At 36.2% G+C, this 13,852-nt stretch overlaps 1 protein-coding gene across 1 annotated transcript in view; it reads left to right on the top strand.

Moving 5' to 3' along the window:
* Nucleotides 1–13,852, top strand: part of LOC145670331 (acid ceramidase-like) — an 86,985-nt gene that overhangs the window by 35,019 nt on the left and 38,114 nt on the right. The gene's annotated exons all lie outside the window — the stretch shown is intronic.

Here is a 13,852-nt window from a genome sequence, read left to right as displayed (position 1 = left end):
TCTGGGTTTGCTCTTCGTGACTCTGTCCTGTTCGTGGATCTTAAATCTTAGGGGCCGTGGCCGGACAGATGGCTAAAACGAACTGTTATGCATTGATGTCATTCAACTAAGGGCAACGCAACGAGATGACGGCCTGGTCAGTCTGTTCTGGGTTTCTGGGTTCTTCTTCACAACCATATTGCGGAATCTGATTGTGCCACTATGAATCTGGTGGCAACTCCCCTCAGCACTGTCTCTAAGGCCTTTTACTTCTCTCACTTCCAGTCTCACGTTTTCAGTCATAACATATCCTTTCTCAACCGTTCCCCTCGGTTTTTGCTCACCAGACACTCCAATGTAATACTGACAAATAGATGTAAGTCACTGTGCAGTGAAGTAAGAAAGACACTCGCGCGTGTCAGGAATTAGATAGAAGAAGCTTGTTTGCTTTTTATTGCAGCTCCGTTACATTATTATTTGAGGATTTCACATAATGCGTCTGGATTATTCTGGAGCGAGTAACTACTGGCAGGGTGTATCCTAAGTAAAGACGCTGTAATTTTATGATCCCAAATATTCCATCCTTCACAATAAGAAAGTAACATGCAAATATAAAAATGTCGGATTGTGTATGTCGTCATCATCATCATTATTATTATTAGGTATTCTGCTGTTGTTGGCAGGTCATTTGCTGCAACTGACAATCTTCCAAGCTCCACGGCCTTCCGCTAACCACTTCGTCTTCACGTACGACTTTCCTGTTTCAATATCGTCCATTAATTGTAGTCTCCTTCGCTCCCTTCCCCTCTTTCCTGCGACAATACTCTCTAAAATGTCCCTCATGATACAGTTCCTTCTCATCCAATGTTCCAACTAGTTTCTCTTCCTCGTCTTAATAATATCTAAAATTGTTCTTTTCTCCCCTACCATTTCTAACACCCTCTCATTCGTTTTCCGCTCGACCCAGCTAATTTTCTTCATTCTTCTCTATACCCACACTTCGAAAGCTTCTAGTCATTTCTCACCATTTTTGCGTAATGTCCATGTTTCTGATCCGTACAGTACAATATTCCACATGAAGCATTTTATGAGTCTTTTTTTCTCAACCGTTTATTCAAGGTCCCATAAAATAGTACTTTCTTCCTCCTAAAGGCTTCTTTCGCCATTCCTATCCATGCATTTATTTCACGTTCACATTTCATATCATTACTAATAGTACCACAGAAGTATCAAAAACTAGCCACCTGTTCTATTTTTTCCTCTCCTACTTCTATATTTGACACCGACCACTTCGTTCCAATCATCATGGCTTTTGTCTTTGTAACTATTTTCATCCCATGTTCTTCACAGCCCTTCATCAAGTTTTCTAACATCTTATTGATTTTCTCTTCAGTTTCTGCATTAAGCGCCATATCATCTGCGAACCATATACACGTAATCCTTCTACCTCCTACTGAAATGCCGTCTTCATTTTGCAGACTCTTTTTCATTATCTCTTCTAGATAGATATTAAATAATGTAGGCGAGAGACAGCATCCCTGTCGAACTCCCCTTCCAGTTGCACTCTCCTCTGTCATTTTCTCCCCTATTCTAACTTACTTGTTGGTTCATATATAAGTTTCTTATGAGTCTTCGATCTTTCCATTCCAACCAAACTTTCTTTAGAACTTCCAACAGCAATTCCTAATTCATGCGGTTAAAAGCCTTTTCTAGATCAATAAATACCACATACACCTCTTCCCCTTTTTCTATAAACCTTTCACCTATCACTCTTAATAATCCAGTTGCATCTCTTGTACGAAAGAGAACTTGAAGAGATCGAGAATTTTAAGTACCTGAGAAGTATTTTGACAAGAGACGCCTACTGCATCAAAGAGATCGGGTCAAGAATTGCCATAGCGAAAGAAGCATTCAAGGAAAGATCACTCTTAACTAGCAAGCTCAATATTGGACTTAGGAAGGAAGAAGGTGGTCAAATGCTATAGCTGGAGCATTGAACTGTATGGTTCTGAGACTTGGACATTAACGGAAGTTAGAAAAGACATATTTAGAGAGCTTCGAAATGTGGCGTTGGAGGAAAATGTAGAAGATAAAATGGACAGAGAGTAACAAACGAAGATGTTTTAAAACGGATAGCAGAGAAGAAGACACTTCTAGCCAGCATCCTTCGTAGGAAGGCCAATTGGATTGGACACATCTTGCGAAGAAATTGTCTTCTTCATACCGCCATAGAAAGAAAGATGGAAGGAAAGCGAGAAATAGGAAGAAGAACACAACTGATCGATGATTTCAGAAACAGAAGAAAATATTGGGAGTTGAAAGAGGAAGCTTGAGGATCGAAAGACGTGGAAGAAACATTTCCAGGCCTAAATCTAAAATTGAAAAAAAAAAAAAAAAAAAAAAAAAAAAAAAAAAACTGGTCCCAGGACCTGCCAAAAGGCAGAATACTCGATAGTAATAATATCTTGTACTCCTACCTCTCCTGAACCCAAACTGTTCCTCTTCAGCTTTTTAATTTGTTCTTCCATATAACCTTCTGTTCATAGTCCGAAGGAAAATTTTTGCTGCATGAGATATGAGTCGAATAGTTCTATAATTTATAACAAAATACTTTGGATAGATTAATAATTACCTGTACCTTGGGCAGAAAGTGCTAATACATGTGCACTATACTTAATAGAATGTTAATTTAATAATAACAAAAGAAGAATGTTTTTAATATATGTAAAATTATTATTATGGGATAGTTGTTGCTATGTAAATGTTTACGGGTACCTAGTCAGCAATTTTGTGTGCTTGACAGTTTGAAGGAAAATATATTATAAAGTATATCAGCTAATAAACCATTTTAGCAACGTTCATCGACGTTATCATTCTAATAGAAAAGGTGAGAATAATGTTATATAATTATTAAAGATAATTTTTACATGCAAACTAATACTACCACTCAATATTTGTATATCTTACTTAGACGGACCAGGTTGACGACTACCCTTGGTGAGTCGTTATAAAAATTTTGGTTTACCTCACCCGGGACTTTTCATAAATTCTATACCCCGAAGCAAAGTAAGGGTGAATTTACTTTTACAATTAAGTTAATGAATACAAATTTGACCATATTGAGAAGTGGTAGAATAATCATAAGGAAAATGGACACTGAAATAATGGAGAATGAATCCACTAATAGTGACAACGGTGAACCTAGTGTAACATCAAGAATGACATCGGAAGACCGAATCTTGCTAGTCTTACAGCGGCAATTGAGTCAGATGTCTACCGAATTAAAGCAGACGATGAAGCATAACTCTGAAGAATTAAGTAGACGAATAGAACAGAAGTCTGATGAATCTAACAAGCAATACGAAGAATTAAAGCAGACGATGAAGCATAACTCTGAAGAATTAAGTAGACGAATATAACAGAAGTCTGATGAATCTAACAAGCAATACGAAGAATTAAAGCAGACGATGAAGCATAACTCTGAAGAATTAAGTAGACGAATAGAACAGAAGTCTGATGAATCTAACAAGCAATACGAAGAATTGAAGCAGACGATAGAACAGAAGATGGAACAGAAGTCGGATGAAACGAAACAATTAATTATCCAGACGATGAGCGATATTACCTCGCAATTCGAGGAAAAGTTAAAAGGAATATCGGAGGAATGCCAGGGTAATCACAACCACCTGAGCCAAGAAATCAGTGACATAAAAAAGGATTTAGAAGTAACCGAATCTTCTGTTCAACAACAAAAGATCCAGGTCATCAATAATGCTAACAACATCCGAGCAAATACGCAGTCGATAGCTACGTTACAGGAAGAAATTAGAATGCTACAGGTTAAGGACAACACATACCGTAATAACATGTGTAGTGATCGCTTGGAGTTTCCCCACTCACCAGAGATGAACTCGCCTTCGCCGGTGTCTGATGATGATATTATATTGGAAGAAATACATCCGAAGGGTACAGATGGGCGAAACATAGATGGTGTAACGACACATCACGTCATGGATAGGAACTATCACCCAATAAGTACACGGAATGATAAAAGGAAGGTAAAATTAAGTGTTAAGATGAGTGAAATTCGAGCTATGAGCAAATTCAGTGGTAAGTGTAACGAGAAATTAATTATGGGTTTAGATTTATTATCTCAATTACGTGTCATGCTTGATTTTAAAAACCAAACGTTGACTATACCGGGTATACCTCAGGAAATCGTTCAGAAACTGCTTCCAAAATCAGATAATCTTGCTTGTCAATATAATGATATTTCTCCTGTAGTGAATAATGTTTCTGTTAGTGCAGAAAATGGTAAATTAAATGATCAACGAATGGAAGACACACAAAATTTGGTGGATTTAAAGGACGATGTATTGTTTTCTGAGCGTGTTAAATCACTCGGAAGCAGCCTTGACTTTACTGATAATACAGTAAAAGCTAACTTTAAGGATATCTTTTCACGATATGTAGTAGCCTATCCCTTGCGTAGAGCAACTTCCGCTGCTATCGTAAATAAAATTCTGAATGTATATTTTCCACATTGTGGCCCTATCGAACATATATTATGCGATAACGGTTCACAATTCAAAAGTGATGTGTTCCTCAAAGCCATGAACAAGGCTAACATTAAAATTCATTTTGTAACTCCGTACCATCCTAGTAGTTCTGTGGTAGAAAATGTACATCGTAATTTTGGTATGTTGTTTCGACACTTTTGTAAAGATAAACATGCCGAATGGATTAAGCATGTCAGCCAAATTACGTACCTTTTGAATCATTCTATATCAGACACTTTAGGTGTGTCTCCTGCTAAGGTGCATAATGGTTCTGATTTGGTTTTCCCTGTGGAACAACATTTTGATGTCAAATTAGAAGATTCGACAATTATAGATTCTTCCAGTTTAGTGAATATGGTAAAAATTCGAAGACATAACCAATTTTTGAAACGTAATTCACAAGTAGAGTCCTTGCAAGAAGGAAAATATCGGATCAAGGTCAATGACTTAGTTTTTGTTAAACAACATCCACAAAGTAATATGTTGTTAAAGAAGATTTATAAATTTTGTGACATTTTCTCAGGTCCTTATTTATGTTTTAAGGAAATAAATCCTAAAGTTTTCGAATTGTTGAACGCTAAAACGGGTACGTCAATTGGACTTCGTAATATAGATGAGTTAAAGGTTTGGAAACCTACTCAGTATACAAAGGAAAAATGGATGCATCTAGTGAAAGAGTTAGTTGCGCCTGACATTCTTGCTCAAATAAATAGGAATGAAGAAGACTGAAAGAAAATATATATATATATATATATAATACCAAAAGGGTGTTTTCTGTTTATGTAAAAATAGACTTATTTTCTTCCTTTTTGGTTATTCAAACGTAGGTTATGTTTAAATTTTGATTTTTGTTCACTTTAATTTTCTTTGATTTTCATTAACTAACGATAAGTTTTCAATGATTTGAATTCTTTCTTATTAACGTGAAGGATTATAATTTAATTCATGATTGATTAAGCACAAAAATTGTTTTCATTATATCAATTTGTGTTGGAACTTTATTGTTAAAAATAAGTATTAACGAAATTAAAGATTTGTTATAAATGTATCTATATCTATAATATGTAATGAAGATATATACGAGGTGTGATCAAAATATCAAGAACATATGTAATGTAAGAATACTATTGTAAACGGACCAGTGGTTCTTGAAGATAAAAGCCAAGCTCACTCATGACTTTTATATTCAGTCCATTTGTCGGGCGACATTTTCATATAACAAAATACTTTGGATAGATTAATAATTACCTGTACCTTGGGCAGAAAGTGCTAATACATGTGCACTATACTTAATAGAATGTTAATTTAATAATAACAAAAGAAGAATGTTTTTAATATATGTAAAATTATTATTATGGGATAGTTGTTGCTATGTAAATGTTTACGGGTACCTAGTCAGCAAGTTTGTGTGCTTGACAGTTTGAAGGAAAATATATTATAAAGTATATCAGCTAATAAACCATTTTAGCAACGTTCATCGACGTTATCATTCTAATAGAAAAGGTGAGAATAATGTTACATAATTATTAAAGATAATTTGTACATGCAAACTAATACTACCACTCAATATTTGTATATCTTACTTAGACGGACCAGGTTGACGACTACCCTTGGTGAGTCGTTATAAATTCTCACATCTCTTTGGATTCGATTTCTTAGCCATGGGTATCATGATCGTCTTCAGGAAGTCTTTTGGCCACTCTCCTGTTTCATATATTTCATTGCAGAGTCGGAACAAGTTGGCGAATGAGATAACGGGCTATTGTACAAAATATTGAAGTAAGAGTAGACTTTTGTAGTATAACTGTCGTATACAAGAATACTTTCCATAACAGTTAATTAGTTTTAAGATACGTCCGCGCTGTGCAAACCCGCGTTGTTCGAGTTCTGTTTACTATAAATTCAAATTGAAGTTGTTGTACATTAAAATTTGGAATAAGAAATAAATTTTAAAATGATACATTTATATATTAAATAATAAAAAAATATCATTTTAAACATATAAAAGTTAGAAAAACAAAACAAAAAACAATATAGTACGTCGTTAATTGTAAATAAAAAATGAAATCTTTCAGTTTTACGTCCTACGTGTATTCCCTGTAGGTTAAATTAAACAGATGGTTTGTGAAAGTAGATGATTATGAAAGGAAGTGATAAAATGAGAGTGTAGGAGGAAACGGGAGAACCCCGAGAAGACCTATAGATACAATGTCGTCTACCACTAACGTGTGGCCTAGGATTGAACCACGGACCCTCGTATCAGAGGTGAGCTCTCTACCGTTGAACTACGGTGCTCCTATTTTTCAGTTGAAGTTAATACCATCATATCACAAGCCAATACTTGACTTATACTGTGTTGCCATCTACATAATACGTGCTGTGTACTGCTTTTATTTAGATTTTCACTGCTTTTATGTGTAGCAATAAAAACTGTGTTAGGCACTATAAACGTAACCAAGAACGTTCTGTCGCTTTTTGTGGAGGTCTGTGTTTTCAATTTGCCCTTACAACGTGAGTTGAATGCGAGTGGAGATAAGGCGAATGTTAGTTGTTGGTCTGGGTATATCCAACATACTACCTGGTTGTGGCAGTTCGGTTACACCGTGAACTTGCGTCAGGACAGAGTGAACGTGGGACCTCCACAGAGCGTCATAAGGGAGTGTATGCTGTACGCGTTCAAACTGGGGTCAAACGTCGCTGCAGCGGGGCGGAAGATACGCCAGACCTTTTGTGAGGGTTCGTGACTACGCGGACAGTGCAGCGGTGGTTTAACTAGTTTAAGTACGATGACGAAACACTCGAAGACGCACCACGTGCCGAAAGGCCAACATGTTCAAAATGAAGATCTTCGGGCAGCAATTGAGGCGAACAGTGGTCAGACATGTTAGGAACTGGGATTACAATTCAGTGTGAGTAGAGATACATTCAGCAGCATCTCCATCAACTTGCGAAGCACTACAAGTTGGGTCGGTGGGTCTCACATGATTTGACTCCGGACCAGAACGGAATGCGAGCCGACACCTGTGTTTCTTTGCTGTCTCGTCTGAGGAAGGGGCCTTTTCTGTACAGGGTGTTGACATGTGATGAGAAGTGGGTCCTGTGCGAAGTTTCACGATTGGTTAGCATTCCATGAACTTGGTTCCAAAACAGCCGAAACCAGCACTGTACCGAAGGTCCTCCTGTGTATATGGTGGACTGCTCGCGGCATCGTGCATCGGGAACTGCTACCAGCTGGTCAGAGCACCAATGCAATCCATTGACTTTTATGATGTATGGCACGTAACCTCTTCTCTCAATTAGGGGAAAGGGATACGCCCATTGCGCTAGAGGACAAGTCTAGTCTCTCTCCCAGTTATGCCCATCTACAGGTGGAAGCGACTCCTCTAGCGAACAAAAGTCTACCAGCGTCTGCATTGTCTAAGCAATATGGGACTACCTCAAGTTTGTGTGTTTAGATGCCACATACACGTCAACTATAATGTACTTATTTCGGACCCAGTGACACATATAGGTCTTCATTGAGAGAAGGGCAGTATCCATTACTCTCCCCTGGTACGGGCGACGAACACTGCCTCTAGTTACGATAGAGGTTCACCGTACAGTATTCTAACCAGTGACTGATGTAGACTATCTTCATACAAAGACATTGGCATTTGGGATACTAAGCTTTCTTCCGGTAGGATCGGTGCCTTCAAAAATGTGTTGAGGTCCCACATACACTTATCTTCCGAAACTAAGAGTACGCACTAATTCCCTATTTGGAAGGATAGGTGAAGACTCCCCTCCCATTGTAGGATTGGAAGATAGCCGCCTAGTAGAATTCCCTTCTACCTCAAGTTTACTTATTGAAATACTAAGTACTTCCTCCCGGACCCAATGGGGTGTATCAGTTTCCCTTTGAGAGGCCGGACTAAGTCTAAACCATTCTTTCTTGGTGCGGCCGTTCCAATCCACTCAACCTGTGCAACCACAGCTACGTTAATTTTACATGCTGAGGTAACATACATGCACCCGGATCCGGCTAGCGCGTCACTCACTCATTTAAGAGTCCACGAAAGCTTCTCATTCCCCCGGTAGTTGTAAACCATACCATCTCGAATAATGCGGTGCGAGATAGCGCTAGCAGTATAATCGTTGCATGAATGTTTATACCCATGCAGTGAGTTCTCCTCCACATAGCTTAAGTAACTATCATTTAGAGTGGCACTCAACGAAGTACGGGGAGGTCCTCCTTCACCTTTCTCAAAACGGACTTGTTATTGCAGTGTTTTTCTGTGATATATATTTAAAAGGACACTCACACCGCTGCCCAATAATACGCTTTTCACCTCAAGCTATGCCCCTCCCAAATCGGGGAGTTTGCGGTTGTTTCATACCAAAGAACTCTCCGATTTGGAAGGGACATAGCTTCGGATGGAGAGCGTGTTGTCGAACAGCAATCTACTTACCCTTTTCAGTGTACATCATGCCGTGCTTAGGAGAACATCGCGTTTGAGAGGAGTTTTTTTAAAAATGGCATGTCACCGGTAGGAATGCAGCTTGGATTTCGTATCAGCTTTGAGCATTATATCAATAATAGAGGCCAGCGCTTGAATAATATTTTATTCTAAACATGTTAATTAGAAACGACATATGTATATTTTGCAGAAATGAGAAAAAGTATCTTGTTTGGTCTTGAATTTATTTGCTTCTTAAATAGTGTAAATTTTTCTTCCCCATCCTTTATTATAAAGGAATCCTGAAGCTGACAGAAAGCAAATTACCGGAAAAGAGTGAAAAGATAATCATACGGTATTTTAAAAAGAAAATGTAAACCGTATGTGCATTTGCTAAATATTTTATCAATTAGGACGAGGAAGAAGTAAAATTAAGAAGAAGAAAAAGAAACAAGATAACAATGAAATATGCAAGTGGGCGTCATACATCAATGTCATGGTATTACGTAATATTGATATAGCCTCAAATATACTTTTGTTCTAATTTATATTTTTCTGTTGTTGTTGTTAATAATAATAATAATAATAATAATAATAATAATAATAATAATAATAATAATAATAATAATAATAAATTTTACTACTACTACTACTACTACTACTACTACTACTACTACTACTACTACTACTACTACTACTACTACTACTACTACTACTACTACTACTACTACTACTACTAGCTGCACCTGCGCTCTTTACACAGCGCATCATTCATATATGAGCATGAATCTCCTTGTTATTCCTCACATCTGTACATGTCTCTCTGCAGACACAAGTAAAAGAAGTCTTGGTAAAAATCGGCAAGAGATACCGTAAAGGGGAGATTTTTTCGATTACTTTTTCAATATCTCGTATCGTTTGCAAAGATTTGAGCCTACTTCCGGTTGGAGTTCTTAATTCATGTACGATCTGTGTTTTCTTTCTTCTTGCATGTAGTATGTAATAAGCAAATACATAAACTAAGTAACTCTATGGCCTATGGAACCCGGAGGTTCAATACCGCGTTCACAAAAGCTCTCCACTGACTTCTATCCTTAGCCGATTGGATCCAGTTTCTACTTTGTATTCCTATCTCTGCGAGATCCATCTTAATATTGTCCTCCCATCTGCGCCAAGGTCTTCCTTATGGTCATTTTCCGGCTGGTCTTCCACTTACGATTTTCAAAGCGTTCCTACCTTCTTCCATCCTGGCTACATAACCTGACCATCTGAACCTCCTAGATTTGATGACCCTAACAGTGTTGGATAAATCGTACAAATTATGTAGTTCCTCGTTATGAAGATTCCGCCATTCCCTATTCTCGTTTTTCTTGGGTCCGAATATTCGTCTCAGGATCTTCTCAAATAGTTTCAATCTATGTTCTTCGTTCCGAGTAAGAGATCATATTTCGCAACCATACAGAACAAGAGGCATGATTATCGTTTTATAAAATTTAAAATAATCCAATACATTACACATACAATCAATTATAATGTCAGTGATATATGGTGTTCATTGGGCAAAACACTCCAAATAATAAAGATTCAACTTAGACTGGAGAAATGGTTCGTTTTTCATTATAATTTGGCCATGAAACAAACATCTGAGAGATATGCAGCCCCTATATACAATTATATTGTGTTGGAATATATAATAGGTAGGATATGATGCTTTAGTTTTTTTTTTAAATTTCAACACTTCCAGTGTACCTGTGAACATGTAATAAATAAATAATGGCCGTTTTTTTTTTTAATATTGAATTAGAACTGGACAATCTACGCAAAATTTGCAATCGATCAGTGAAAACGTCATCTTTCTAGAGCCTGTAGTTTCCGAAATCTCACTGTCAAAAGAATTTGCCACAAACATATAAACGTCCACAGACGTATAGTTTAAAAAACTCCAGAGATGGCAGCACAATTCATTTGCATTTATTTCGGAAAAGGTTTATTAAAATGCAAAGGCTTTTAACAATAATTTAAAAGGATAAACTTAAAAGAATAAAGGATCTTTGTGAAAAAGATCTCTTTAAGTAATTTATTTAAAGAACACCTTTTTAAAAATATTTGTCTTTGTTATAAACGTGAAATCACAAATAACCGTAAATCAAAGGTTTGAAAGCTAAAGTTGGAGCTCAGTCGCTCTTAATTGCTATTGTAGCATTTTAATAGATTATTTAAAAGCAGTATATTGGCAACAACAGCTTGACAACCACTAGTGAGCCAAGAATAATACAAAACACAGTGAATGCAGTGAATCATAATTATAAAATAAACAGTTTGTACATAAAATCATAATAATGAAAGAATCGTGCTAAATACATCATGATAAATGCATATAAAAATAAAAACCAAACATGTAAGTAGCTGTAATTAAAAAAATACATGCATAAAGGTTACATCCGGAAAAGTTACATGCATACATAGTAAAATTACATCCATGAACATAAAGATCAAAAGTGTATATATATATATATATATATATACTGTATATAAAAAAACATTAATAGAAATAAAAGAAAAAGTATACGCATATTAACACTTTATTTGGCAGTGTTGTTCTCAAGCAACATTGCATTCTGTTGCGTTATCCTCACGAATTATAACGTGAGTGATCATTTAATAGGCATTATTACTTTCATACAATATTCATATATACGATTTTCGTGAACAGGGGACAGTCAAAATTGTAGTATTGTAGAAGCTTTATCTCCTACATTCCGCTTTATCTCCTAAGTTCTTTTTGTTATTTTTGTATTTGTGGTTTCTTGCTATGTAGGAAAATATTTCAACGAAACTGTTGATAAATAGTGAGAGTATTCTTATTATGTTTGTCTTATTATGTCTGCTCAGTAGCCACACATAAGACCTGTTTTATGGCAATGTTGCTTTGAAATAAACATCCTGTATTTTGTAACCAAAGTAAAAAAATCCTTTAAAAATTAGAGATTATGATCACGAAGACATGGTTCAACCATAAAAGCATACTAAATGTGTTAATGGTAATGTTATCAGTGCTCCCAATTAAAAGGTTAAAGGCACCCATCCGAACAAGACTTAACGACTTTTAAAAAGTTTAAAGAATTGATGACGAACAATTGAAAATTTAAATAGGAATATATCTAAATTAAAACAGAATTTATTAGCTGTCTCAATACAGCTATAAATAGAAGATTTAGAAAATATCCTGGTACAAACAAAAGGAGTAAATTTCCAGCTCTACAGTACGGAACTCTCAACAAAATGAAACCAGCTAAATAAAAACGTCATGTAATAGATTACGTAAAAATTTTAGATCAAACAAACTGCTTCTATCACTAACAAGGTAAATTCGCGAAGTGTCCTCTCGGGATTCGTGTAAAATTGATTCAAATGCAATGTTCTCCGCACCGCAATGTGTATTGTACTAATTTTAGCGGCCCATACGGTTAAATATTTATGAGCCTTGATATATCCGGAATTCAATCATACACTACAATAACGTTCGGATACAAAATTGCTTTTAATTTCTTTGAATGTTGTAATATGCCACTACAGTCTAATGATATGTTCTTGATAGGAGGGTGCCCGAAATTTTTTGCACCGACTGTACTTGATGTTTAACAAAAGATTTCTGGCTGTTCATATAATTCGTAATTTTATTTGTTATTCTATTTCAAATTAACATGAGAAACTGTAAAAAATTCATTAGGAATTATAGTTTTGGGAATCAATACCTTTATTTATATTTTAAATTAGTTATAAGTCTTGTATATGGATGTGTAAATGGATTATTACAATTCTTACGGTGTCAGTGCTATCTGAAAACATAGGTCCACTATTGGACGGAACTTTCCAGATCAAATAACCAATCTAAAATTCGACAGAATTTTCAGGACCACCTTTCACCTCTCTTTTAGATACCTAGGTCCTTCTAAAATCTAGTTTAATCCAGATTTTACCAAATTTTATTCGTTTCAAAGCCCCACCGCCAAAATGCTTAGTTTTGATTGGATGATAAACCCACGCTATGATATTAGGGCGCAATTATTCCATTCCACGCCAGGAAATTTTACTGACAACAGCCAGATTCGGATCTTCTCGATCATAAAGTTGAAAAGGGAGTAGAAAGCTGCAAACAAGGTAATATTTGGATTTCATTAACACCTAACATCGTTGGAAGTCTCTAGGAGCCAAAAACTATTAAATTTCATACTAAAAACTGAACTAAAAAGCTGAAATAGGAAGTGCAGTATAGTAACGCCATGTTGTGCAGATATAGTTCGTGATGGACAGAATTCAGGATAGTGTGTGCATTTAATCTCCTTTCCCAAACCCAGTTTGCAGTTCAGTGAATCGAATAGTTAAATTTCCCTCTTGCCCCTCCTGAATCTGTAGGTTCGGTCAGACCTGTCCGTTCAGTAATCTGTCTGTGTAGTTAGTACGTGATTTTTTTTTCATATATATATATATGGCGGTATTTTTAGGTCTGTTTGTATTGTTAGTAACCATCAGCATGTACGTGTAAATTAAGCAGAGGGCTCCTATCTGACTCCCAACTTGGGAGTACGGCTTCCAGCGGGATGAGTTGAACATGTAGTTTGTTCCGGGTTCCTGCCCCTTCAGGGCAGGGGTCCTATTGTTAGCTAATACTTCGATATGTCCCCTCAGGGCATTGATTAAACAGGTTAAGTAAAGAATGTGATTTGGTAAATATAAGGGTCAGTTGGCCCTGTTCATTTCTTTCCTTTCGTTACCTTGCATAGAGCCGATTTAAAATGGTAAAATCTGAATGTTGTCTGTGTATATTTATTAGTATAACATGTATTAATGATAGTGATGATTGGTGTGTATTGGCAT

Source organism: Thermobia domestica, chromosome 14, assembly GCF_964235325.1.
Source record: "Thermobia domestica chromosome 14, izTheDome1.hap1.1, whole genome shotgun sequence".
NCBI classification, from domain to species: Eukaryota; Metazoa; Arthropoda; class Insecta; order Zygentoma; family Lepismatidae; genus Thermobia; species Thermobia domestica.
Note: the sequence above shows the minus strand (reverse complement) of the source record. Positions and strands in the feature narration are given on the sequence as shown.